This window comes from Sus scrofa, chromosome 2, assembly GCF_000003025.6.
Source record: "Sus scrofa isolate TJ Tabasco breed Duroc chromosome 2, Sscrofa11.1, whole genome shotgun sequence".
NCBI classification, from domain to species: domain Eukaryota; kingdom Metazoa; phylum Chordata; class Mammalia; order Artiodactyla; family Suidae; genus Sus; species Sus scrofa.
Genome location: NC_010444.4, coordinates 130844216 through 130856796, shown reverse-complemented (window position 1 = coordinate 130856796; position 12581 = coordinate 130844216). Strand labels below are relative to the sequence as shown.

General features: G+C 42.6%; 1 long non-coding RNA gene across 1 annotated transcript in view; it reads left to right on the top strand.

The window, feature by feature from the left end:
- The window catches only part of LOC106509551, a 133843-nt gene that overhangs the window by 19295 nt on the left and 101967 nt on the right, over positions 1 to 12581 (top strand). The gene's annotated exons all lie outside the window — the stretch shown is intronic.

The following is a 12581-nucleotide window of genomic DNA, read 5'->3' as shown; positions in this document are numbered from 1 at the left end:
AAAAGTGGCTGCTAGAAAATTTTAACTATCATATGTGGCTTGCATTTGTGGTTCTCATTGCATTTCTATTGGATGGTGATGAGCTGGAGTTTCCTTTCTAGGGAATACTCTTTGGAAGTCAGGTAGCTGTGTTCCTTGCGGAGGCGCTAGTTAACATATCTGGTTGTTATTTGGGAGGGAAGATGGCTGGGCCTCAGCCATTAGCACAGGGATCATTTTTCTGTTGCTCCAGGACACAGAGGCGGGAAATCTGGGCTTGGGAGAATGGTCCTTGTGGGTTGAAGTGGGTTTCAACAGGAGGGGAAAGAATGGCTGGGAAGTGGCAGCAAGAGGCGGTGGGGAGATGTTAAGGAAAGGGGTGGCAGGCTGGATGGGGGTGGGGGGGTTAGGTGGGGCTCAGGGACAAGGGACATCAGGAACCACTCCCCTGCTGTGTGCCTGCCCTCTTCTTACTCTTTGACCTCTCCTTCAGTCTTTTCCTTCTCTAGTTTTTCCTCTTTTTAGAAAGTATTTCCTACAGATGGCACAATGAAGAGAGTTTAGTGCCATCCCCAAAGGGAAACCGGTGTACATGGTTTTTAAAAAAAAAATTTTTTTTTTTTTTTTTTTTTTTTAATTTTAGGGCTGAACCTGAGGCATATGGAGGTTCCCAGGCTAGGGGTCAAATCGGAGCTGGCCTACCCCACAGTCACAGCAACCCAGGATCCAAACCCCAACTGTGACCTGCACCACAGCTCAGGGCAATGCTGGATCCTTAACCCACTGAACAAGGCCAGAGATTGAACCTGCATCCTCATGGATGCTAGTCAGTTTTGTTACTGCTGAGCCACAATGGGAACTCCCTAATTTTATTTATTTTTAAATCATTCAATAATTATAGGTAGAAGACCTTGTATACTGAATGCTAATGATAAAAGGGCAAAAATACAGCAGGGCGGCATCATGTAGGCAATCACAGTCCCTAGGTCTGGGTCCTGTCTCTGCCCTCTCCGTGGAGAGTAGTAGAGAGAGAGGGTAGAAACACAGCGAGACAGAGAGAGAGAGAGTCAGCGTGTCTCAGTCAGCTCAGGCTATCACAACAAGATACAGACTGGGTGTCTTAAAGAACAGACATTTGTTTTGTCAGAGATCTAGAGTTTTGAAGCCCAAGATCAAGTGTGGTTGGGATCTGGTGAGGACTCTCGTCCTGACTTGCAGACAGCTGCCTTCTTGCTGTGTCCACACATGGTAGAGAAAGAAATCCCAGGTTGTCTGACGTATCTTCTTATAAGTCATGGGAGTTCTCATTGTGGCGCTTGGGGTTCCTGTTGTGGCTCAGCGGAAATGAATCAGACTAGTATCCGTGAGGTTGTGGGTTCAATCCCTGGCCTTACTCAGTGGGTTAAGGATCAGGAGTTGCCCTGAGCTGTGATATAGGTCTCAGACGCAGCTTGGATCCTGTGTGGCTGTGGCTTTGGTGTACACTGGCAGCTTCAGCTCTGATTCAACCCCTAGCCTGGGTTGAATCCATATGCAATGGGTGTGGCCCTAAAGGGGGGGGGCGGGGAAAGGCATGAACCCCATTCAGAGGGCCCTTCCCTCATGACCTCGTCTAACTTAATTACCTCCCAGAGGCCCCCTCCTCTAAATACACTTACATGGGGGCTTAGGGCTTCAATATCTGGATTTTGTGGGGGATATTATTCAGTCAATGCACAGGAAAAAAAAAAAAAACTGGAAAAGCAGGAGAGATGAAACATGAAGGCCAAAACAGGAGAGGTGGCTTGAGGCTTTGATTCCAACTGTAAGGTTTGCATGTATTAAATGAAAATGCTGATAAGGAGACACACTAATGACTGTGTACACCGAAAAGGGTATTTCTCACCCAAGTATGTTTTACTATTAAATGACCTCTTTACACATATAACAAAAATATTTTTGTTCCGTTTGTAAACACATTACGAATAACAAGAGTGTTTTCATCTTTTCAACCAAGTAAGGGACTCCAGGACTCACATCCTATTTGTACTGGAAAGAGCCCAAGGCCACCCCAGCCAATTTTCCAGACTCTACCACTAACCTGAGCCTGATCCGGTCTGTGCTGCTCTTCCCTCCTCCAGGCTCCCTCATCTGTCAGAGGAAGGGCTGTGCATCCCTAAGGTCCAGACTGCTCTCCATGCCCCCAAATCTCAACCCCCTGCGGGGTCTTCCCTGGCCTTTTGCTGGAAACTCAGACAGTCTTGCCACGGCTGCCTGAGGCATGGAGGAGTCTGTCTGCTGACCACATAATCTCAGGTTTAATCTCATACCCAGAGGCAGTAAGAGCCCCAGAGGCAAGAGAGATTCCTGTCTGTCAGACAGAAGGGGCAAATCTGATGAGCCAGAGTTGGGATATGATGTCATCACAACTGCTACTGTAGTGGAGGTTTTTATAAGCATAAGCCATTTTTCAGGATTTCTCCTCTTTCAATGCCTTAAACAGATGGGAAGCAGGAGTGAGAGCACAGATTTAGGGTCATGACAAAGAGGAAGCAGGAGAACGGATGTTGGTAGTTGTGCAGATTTAGGAAAGTTTAGAAAGAGAACAGACAACTTGAGCTTTCAGCTTACAGCATTCAGCTTGCATCAGGCCAGGCGATGTTCATTTTTCCATGTCACCTTGAAAGGTGAAAGGCCTGGAAGAAATGGTGACATTTGCTTTTGTCTATTTCCAGCTTCCCATTCTTAATCCCCTTAAAAATTTCAGGCTCTTAGCAAAGTGTCAATGAGAGTTATATTTAAAAAATGACTACATAGGGAGTTCCCTGCTGATCTAGTAGTTAGGACTTGGCATTCTCACCACTGTGGCCTGGGTTCAATCCCTAGTCTGGGAAGTGAGATCCCACATCAAGCCGCTGCATGCTGCAGCCAACAGACAAACAAACCATCTTTAAAAAATGACTAAATACATAACAGCAGAGGTAATTTTCCCTTCAGTAGCATAGACTTAGAGTTGGAATGTGCATTTTGGGGATGCGCTGTTCTCACCTGCACAGGAATTATTTCTGAAACATCCCCAGATGATGCTTTTCTAAGTGAGTGGCTCTCAGTGTCCCTCAGGCTCTTCTTAAGTCAGCTGCTAATTGTAATCAAAGAGTAAAATTTGCATTTTGCCATCCTATTGTTACAGAGATAGCTGGAGGGGTGGGGAGGGGCGCTGTGTTAGGTCAGGGAAGTGCAGGGTACAACTTATTGCTAATTGGGGGAGAGAGCGATGTGGTGGCCCAGTGAATGGCTGGAAAGCTTTTTTCAGTTTTTATAAATTGTTCTTTCTAAAAAAAAGGTGTGCTCCTTTTGATCCCTTTGCAGTCCCCACCCAAAAGTATTCACTGAACAGAGAAATGCTAAGAACCACTGCCCTAGTGTCTGATCTAATACCCCTAACAATGAGAAGTACACTTCTTCCCTGTTAGGGCTCTAGCATCCTCATGGGCATTTTTTTTGTTCATTCATTCATTCATTCATTCATTCAGCAATTGGTTCGCCACTTGGACCCTGCACGTGGAGAATGAGTCAGACACAGGTTGCCTTCATAGCCACAGTTCCACGGCTGGGTAGGAGAGGCAGCCCCCAGTTAGGCCCTAAAGGGCATTCAGGATTTAGCTTAAACAAACACCTCCACTGGGTACTCACTCGTGGACGGCTCTGCCTTTCAAGCTCCTGACCGGGCTGCCAAGTATTTCCTCAGTAAGAAAGACTCTTACCGGTGAGGTGATTAAATACCGCAATCCCTGAGAACCACCCAGGATTACTGTTGGGCCTAAAAGACTAGGTCAGCTTCCTCCTCTGTGCAAATGCCTGTCACTGTGACTCACCTTCATGCTGATTTTGAAAGCTGTGTATATTTCCCAGTAACCACAAGAGAGTCCTGTTTCATCTGTCACCATACTTGGACTTGGAAATTGGCACATCCTTGTACATATATCCTTCTCGCTACTTAAATAACATCCAAAAGGACAACCAAAACCTTCCTAATTTTCCATCCTTCTCTAGACTTCCACGGTGAACATTTGAGAATAGTAATTCCCTGCAATAAAGGATTCGCTTATGTTTTGCATTCTTGTAGCACAGATATTTTACCTCTTGAAAATCAGCTTAGTGTTACTTCCTGCAGACTTGTGTATCCTCCTCCAGTGTGTTTATTTGAATACCTAGAATACATTTGAAGATGGCATATTTGTTGATTTGGAAAAAAACCAAGCAGCATCATAAGAACAGATTTAATTGGCAGATATGTTTCGTCAGTTACAGTAATAAAAACGCAGTCTGATATTTGCTAGGAATTTTTGAGATGTATCACAGAACTCCCCGTATCATCATGATGACCTGCCTTATAATAGGATTATGACAGGATTATTTTAGAGGAAAAATTGGAGGTTCAGTGACAGACTTGAGCAAATACTTTCACCCAGCAACAACCCAACTGTCCCTTACTTAAGAGCTTAAAAATACCTGTTTTTTAAATTAATTAATTAATTGTCTTTTTAGGGCTGCACCTGCAGCATATGGAAGTTCCCAGGCTAGGGGTCGAATGGGAGCTGCACCTGCTGGCCTACGCCACAGCCACAGCAGCACGGGATCCAAGCCACATCTGCGACCTACAGCATAGCTCACGGCTAAGCCAGATCCTTAACCCACTGAGCAAGGCCAGGGATGGAACCCACGTCCTCGTGGATACTAGTCGGGTTCATTACCGCGAAGCCACAATGGGAACTCCTACCTGTCTATTTTAATAAGTGCTTTGGAGGGACCACATATTTAGTTGAAACCTCGATGGAAAGGCTGCAGGCCTGATGATGTGGGGGAGAGCTCCAAAGAGCAAGGGGGTCAGGGAGCCTCTAGGACACATGGTGAAAAGAAAACCACTTAGAAAAGCACTTCGCTTATCGAACACATGATGAAAAGAGAAGAAGCACTTGTTGCTTCAAGTTCACGGGGCCTCAAGAAGATGCTGTGTGGGCATCAGGACCCAGAGGCAGCGTGGGGGGTCTGGCTGATGTGGATGCTTTGGAGATTTCAGTTTTTGTGGACCAGGCAGGATGAGAGGGACACCTCACTAACCACTAGCATCACCTCTGTGGTGGCAGGATGTTCTCACCATGAGTCGTGTGTAGGACTGAAGCTGAACCACTGATTTCAGCCTCCCTCCTAGGTTCACCCTGATGCGGAAGTCACCATGATGCTTTAGCATTTCTGGAAGTGGTTAATTCTGTCTCGGCCAGCATGTGTGGTTGATGTGTTGCCATAGCTTCGTATCTGGCCAGGCTGCTTGCTGCTGCCCTTGCAATCTGCTTTCAACTCTGCACAGAGAGGTCCCATTAAAACATACTTTGGGGGAGTTCCCGTTGTGGCTCAGTGGCTTAGGATCCCAACTAGTATCCATGAGAATGTCATTTCGATCCCTGGCCTTGCTCAGTGGGTTAAGGATCCTGGGTTGCTGGGTTGCTAGGCCAGTGGCTGCAGCTTCAATTCGATCCCTAGCCTGGGAACGTCCATGGACCACAGGTGAGGCCCTGAAAAGCAAAACACAAAACAAAAAGACATAAGTTGGGTATCGATCCTTTTGTCCAAAATGCTCCAATGATTTTTCATCTTGTGTAGATTAAAAACCCAAGTGCTGATATTGGCCTGTTGTGATCTGGTCCCCCTGGCCCTCGTTGTCTTATCTCCTATTCCGCCTCTCCTCATTCACCCTGTAGCGCTACTCCTATCAAACTGATCATGTTCCTACCCAGGGCCATTGCATTCGCTGTTTTCTCTGCCTGGAAAAATTGGACCTCTGCTTTGTACACAGCTAGTTGTCTCAAATCCTTTTGGTCTTTCCTCTCCAAAGTTACCTTCATACAATGAAGCCTTTCCTGCCCTTCCTGCCTGAAATTTCACCCCAACCTCCACTGCTAAACATGTCAAATCTCTGACCCCTGCTTTGATTTTACTGACATGCTATCTCTGACTACTATATATTATATTTTTATCTTGATGCTAGTCTCTTTGCCCCGCTAGCAGAAAAACTCCAAGAGGGCTTCACTACTGTGTCTTTTGTTTCTGAAACGGCCTTGGCACATAGTAGGTGCTCATTTGTTAAATGAATAAATGAATGAAATTTAAGTGCATACGTGATACAGAATTTCCATGGCAACAAGTCCAAAGATTTCAATTGGTAGATCATTAGGATGGTCCCTAGATTTTTTTCACCAGGCACATTTTTTTCTTCATGCAGATCTTTTCACTGCTACATTTGTATTTTTCCTTTTTATGGCTGCACCTGTGGCATATGGCAGTTCCTGGGCTGGGGGTTAAATTGGAGCTGTGGCTGCAGGCCTATGCAATGCCGGATCTGAGCTGCATCTGTGACCTACCCTGCAGCTTGTGGCAATGCCAGATCCTTGACCCACTGAGCAAGGCCGGGAATTGAACCTGTATCCTCACAGACATCAGGTCGGGCTCTTAACCCACTGAGCCACAATAGGAATTCCTCACTACTGTGTTTTTTTAAAAAAATAATTAACTGTGATGATTGTATAACATTTCAGTTAACATTTCTGAGTTAAGTGTTTTTTTTGCTTTTTTTTTTTCTTTTAATAGAGTGTAAGAGCTTAGAGTAGATCTCTTCCAGATCTGTGTCTTAGAATCTATAAACAATAAAAATTGTTTTCCAAGCTGGCACCTGGCAAGCCTCGTCAGTATGGAGAATCCAGGGCCTCACTGATGAAATTCTGAATCTAGGAGGATGTCTGGGAATCTATAATTTTTTTTTTTTTTTTGTCTTTTGTCTTTTCGTCTCTTTTGTTGTTGTTGTTGTTGTTGCTATTTCTTGGGCCGCTCCCGCGGCATATGGAGGTTCCCAGGCTAGGGGTTGAATCGGAGCTCTAGCCACCGGCCTACGCCAGGGCCACAGCAACGCGGGATCCGAGCCGCATCTGCAACCTACACCACAGCTCACGGCAACGCCGGATCGTTAACCCACTGAGCAAGGGCAGGGACCGAACCCGCAACCTCAAGGTTCCTAGTCGGATTCGTTAACCACTGCGCCACGACGGGAACTCCGGAATCTATAATTTTTACAGAGCTCCCCAGGTGATTCTGATGATCAGGCAGGTTTTTACACTGAATTTCTGCTGACCCATGGTAGACATGGTGAACCAAGCTTTTGGCTACCTCCTAAGAGGCAGACCAGAAATACTCCAAGCAAGCCTCTTCCCAAGGAGGCTGCAGTGCACACAGCTTGAGGAAAGAGATCGTAATTTCCCCCTTTGAGCCTCTCCCTTGTTACCCAAAAGGGCTCTGCCTGCGTGGCTAGGGACAGATGCATCTGTGGTCCTTAGATTCTCCTCTAATTCTAATTATCTCACATCTCTTCTTAGCAGTTGTAACATGGCTAATCATCTCCAGAATATCTGGAGAAGATGATGAGTGTTTGGGAGTTTGTTTTTGCTTCTGTTTCCCAGGGCATGGATGGATCCATTTCACCACAAACTGATCTGGAGAAGAGAGGCTCTTTTCCTTCCCACGAAGAGTAGGGGAGAGGGGAGCCAGAGGAAGGGAAGGCAGGGATCACACCTTGAGATGGAAGCACAGTGACTCCTCAGCCTCCGTATGAGTCTAACAGCTACCACGGCCACCCAGGGAATAAGTGAATCCCTCTGCAGATCTGAATCCAGGGTTTTCTTCTTGGCATTTGCTGGAGTCAGGGGGCATGTCCAAGAAAACTGGTAAGAATACTGTCACAGAAAGATAGATGAATACCTTGGCACAATCTTGGAAGTCGGGGGGAGTTGTTTGTATAGGAAAGCAAGTGAGGACATCTCAAAGATGGTGCCACAAAATGAATACAGGCTGGGACATGCTGGGTGGGGGACGGGAAGCACCCAGTGGCCAGACATTGATTGGTGGACAGAATACAGTGCTGTGCACCAGCTCCTACCTATACCAATAAGGCACGGGTTTTACTAGGGTGAGAGTGGAACAGCTTAGGTTAACTTACTCCATTGCCCCCTTTGGAACAGAGTTTCTTCTCACCTACTTCAGGGTCTCAGATCACAATAGATTGTTCTACCAGGGGTTCTTGGGCAAGATACACAAGCACTGTCACTAAAACAGTGCGCCTGAGTTATGCCAAGAGGAACTCAATCTAAGCAGAAGGAAGGTTTTTGGGGAACCTTTCTTACCTCTTCCTACGAGCAGACCTGAAGTCCCATAGGTCTGGTTCCTTGGAGGAGAATAATGGGTGAATGCAAGGATCGACAGCCTGGCCAGAGGCCAAAAGGTAAAAATGATCCTGGTGGGAGAACTGGAAATTCAGGGAGGTCCAGGCCCAGGAGACAGGGAGAAAGGAAGAAAAAGAGACAGTGGATGAAGGATTATTTCTCTGCTTATCTGAAGTGGAATCTGTATGGACTCAAAGTCATTTGAAGGAGGAAAAGTAAACAGAAAGGTGTTTCCATCATCTGGATGGCAGGTACAGCAGGGTGTCTAGCAGTGAGATTGTCCTGCTTTTCTTCCCAGGTGTACAAGGGTTATATGAGGCTTAGTTCTTACAAAATGAGGGATGCCAATTCGTTGTATGACATTGAGAGACAAAATGATGTTGTAGTAATAATAGCATTGTCAGGGTTATTCTTTTTTAATTTAATTTTATGAGGGTATAGTTGACTGACAATGCTGTATTAGTTTTAGGTGTATAGCAAAGTGAATTAGTCATACATACAAATATATTCATTCTTTTTTCCTATATAGGTTATTGCAAACTATTGAGTGGATTTTCTGTGCTATACGGAAGGTTCTCATTAATCATCTATTTTATACAATAGCGTGTTTTTATTCCCATCCTCCCAATTCTTTCCTCCCCATAGCAGTTTCATCTATGGTAACCTTAAGCTTGCTTTTTAAATCTGTGAGTTTGCTTCAGTTTTATTAATAAGTTCTTTTGTGCCATTTTTATTAGATTCCACATGTAGGTGCTATCATATGATATTTGTCTTTGTCTGACTTACTTTACTCAATGTGATAATCTCTAGGTCCATCCATGTTGCTCCAAATGGCATTATTTCATTCTTTTTATTGCTGAGTAATATTCCATTATATATATGTACCACATCTTCTTTATCCTTTCCTCTATTGTTGGGTATTTAGATAGCTTCCATGACTTGGCTATTGTAAATAGTGCTACAATGAACATTGGGGTGCATGTATCTTTTTGAATTGTAGTTTTCTCGAGATATGTGCCCAGGCATGGGATTTCTGGATCATATGGTAGTTCTACTTTTAGTTTTTTTTTTTTTTTTTAGTAGCCTCTATACTGTTCTCCATAGCGGTTGTACCAACTTAGAGTCTCACCAACAGTGTGGGAGTGTTCCCTTTTCTAAACACTCTCTCCAGCTTTTCTTTTTTGATGATGGCCATTCTGACTCGTGTGAGGGGATCACTCTTTGAAGTTTTGATTTGCATTTCTCTAATAATGAGTGATGTTGAACATGTTTTCATGCATTTTTTGGCCATCTGTGTATCTTCTTTGGAGAAATGTACATTTAGATCTTCTGCCCATTTTTTGATTTTTTTTTTTTTGAAATTGAGATGCATGGGTTGTTTTTCAGAGATTAATCCCTTGTCAGTCACTTCATTTGCCAATATTTTATCCCATTATATGAGTTGTCTTTTAGTTTTGTTTATGGTTTCCTTTGCTGTGCAAAAACTTTTAATTAGTTTCCATTTGTTGGTTTTTGCTTTTGTTTTCATTTCTCTAGGGGTGGATCTGGAAAGACATTACTACAGTTTATGTCAGAGAGTGTTCTGCCTTTTTTTCCTTTAAGCATTTTATAGTGTCAGGTCTTATATTTAGGTTTTTAATCCACTTTAAGCTTATTTTTGTGTGTGGTATTAGAGTGTTCTAATTTCATTCTTTTATATATAGCTGTCCAGTTTTCCTAGCACCAACTATTCAAGAGACTGTCTTTTTTCCATTGTATACTCTTGTCTCCTTTGTCGTAGATTAGTTGACTATAGCATCCTGGTTTTATTTCTGGGCTTTCTATCCTGTTCCATTGATCTATACGTCTGTTTTTGGGGAGCCAGTACCTTACTGTTTTGATGATTGTAGCTTTGTAGTATAGTCTGAAATCAGGGAGCTTGATTCCTCCACCTCCACTTTTCCTTCTCAGGATTGCTTTGGCTATTCTTTTGTGATTCTATAAAAATTAAATTTTTTGGGTCCTAGTTCTGTGAAAAATGTCTTTGGTAATTTGATAGGAAATGGATTGAATCTTTAGATTGCCCTAGGTCGTATAGTCACTTTGACTATATTGATTTTTCCAATCCAATAACATCCTATATCTTTCCATCTGTTTGTGTCACCTTTGATTTCTTTCATCATTGTCTTATAGTTTTCAGAGTATGGGTGTTTTGTCTCTTTAGGTAGGTTTTTTCCTAGGTATTTTTTAGGTAGGTTTATTCTTTTTAATATGATGGTAAATGGGATTGTTTTCTTAATTTCTCTTTCTGATATTTCATTGATAGTATATAAAAATGTGAGAGATTCTGTATATTAGTTTTGTGTCCTGCAACTTTACTGAATTCATTGATGAACTGTAGTAGTTTTTTGATACCTTCTTTAAGGTTTTCTGTGTATGATGTCATGTCATCTGCGAACAGTGACAATTTTACTTCTTTTCCAATTTGGATTCCTTTTATATGCTTTTCTTCTCTGATTGCTATGTCTAGGACTTCCAAAACTATGTTGATTAAAAATGGCAGGAGTGGACAATCTTGTCTTGTTCCTGATCTTGGAGGAGATGCTTTCAGCTTTTCACCATTGAGAATGATGTTAGCTGTGGGTTTGTCACATATGGCCTTTATTATGTTGCGGCAGGGTCCCTCTATGCCCACTTTCTGGAGGGTGGTTTTTTTTTTTTCATTATAAGTCGGTGTTGAGTTTTGTCAAAAGCTTTTTTTTGTATATTGACATGATCATATGGTTTTTATTCTTCAGTTTGTTAATGTGTTGTGTCATATGGATTGATTTGCAGATATTGAAAAATCCTTGCATCCTTGCTCTGAACACCACTTGATCATGATGTGTGATCCTTTTAATGTATTGTTGGCATCCTTTGGAATGTTATGTCATTGTTAGTCCCTCTTCCTTATAAATGTTAACATTTTTACTAGCTCCAAGCAATTAGCATTTAATTGCAGTCAGTTTTTTAAAATAAAAGGAAACAAAATTCTTTTACTACTTGAGACCTCTTCAGCTGTTGCTCTACCACTGTATTCCCCTTCACAGACAAATCTCTTGGAAGGGTTGTCTATACTGTGACTCCCCTTCCACATAATTTCCTCGTGTTAACCCACTGCACTCTAGCTTTTGTTTTTAATGACATTACTCAGCTTGGCTTTGCTGAGGTTACTAATGTCGCCAAATCCAATGGACTGGCTTCATTGTTCATCTTGAATGACCTCTGAGCATTTGCCACTGTTGACAGCCCCCCTTCATTTGACTTCTGTAATATGAAAATCTGTTTTCCTCTAAACTTTCTGATTACTCCTCTAGTCTCATTTTGTGGGCTCCTCCTCAGAGCAGTTATTGCAGGGAGATCCTTATATTCCTGATCTTAAACTTTCTCCTTTCTCTCTGTAGACAATTTTATTTATTCCTGTAGCCATTGTTGTAATCTGTTTATGTGAATGATGCCCGAAAATCACAATTGTAGGTCAGATTGAGCTCTGGACCCAGGACTCCTCCCTTGAGATGTTTCATAAACATCTCCGATAATATATGTCCCAAACTGAACTCATTACCTAAATCCAAAATGGATCTCCTTCCAATATTTTCTAGCTGAATAAAATGGCATCACCATGCATTTACTTGCCAATGTCAGAAATTTGAGAGTTACTTTAGATTTCTCCTTTACTCCCATGCTTTTTTGCCCGTCTTGTCACAAAGCTCTGTGATTCAAACTTTTAAATAATTCTTCAAACTGTCTAATTATCTCCATTATGTCAAGCAATACGTTCCTGCAACATCCTTCACCTCCATGGCGTTGTAATTCTTATTCAAAAATTATTTTTTAATCTTTTTGAGACACTGTTTTATCGAGGACTTTTCTAAACTCAGCTTTAGTCCTGTATGGAAATATAATAGAGGGCCACAAGAAACTAACAAGCTGGTAGGAACCACTTGTCAGACAATACAAATGGACTTTATAGTGGTGCACTTGAGCATTTGGACAATTATTGCTAGAATCTACAAGGCTCAATTCAGAAGAGACAAGGAAAAAAATAGATTTTGGGGAAGGAACCATTAAAGTGGTTTAAGTGTATGGGAAGCTGTGGCAGAGTTGAAATGTGTTAAGAAAATATCAAAGTAGGGAAACTCTTGTACACTTGAGAAGAATAGCTCACGGGAACAAGGACTGCTTATCCATCTTACCTCCTATCCTAGTAATTGTATCTACCTTTATTCCTTTATTAACTCTTTCTTCGGCTTTTATTTTGTGCACCTTGGTGTTAGTTTAAATTTCACCATAATAAGACAGTTGTTAATAGTTCGTGGTAACTGACTCAGGGATGGA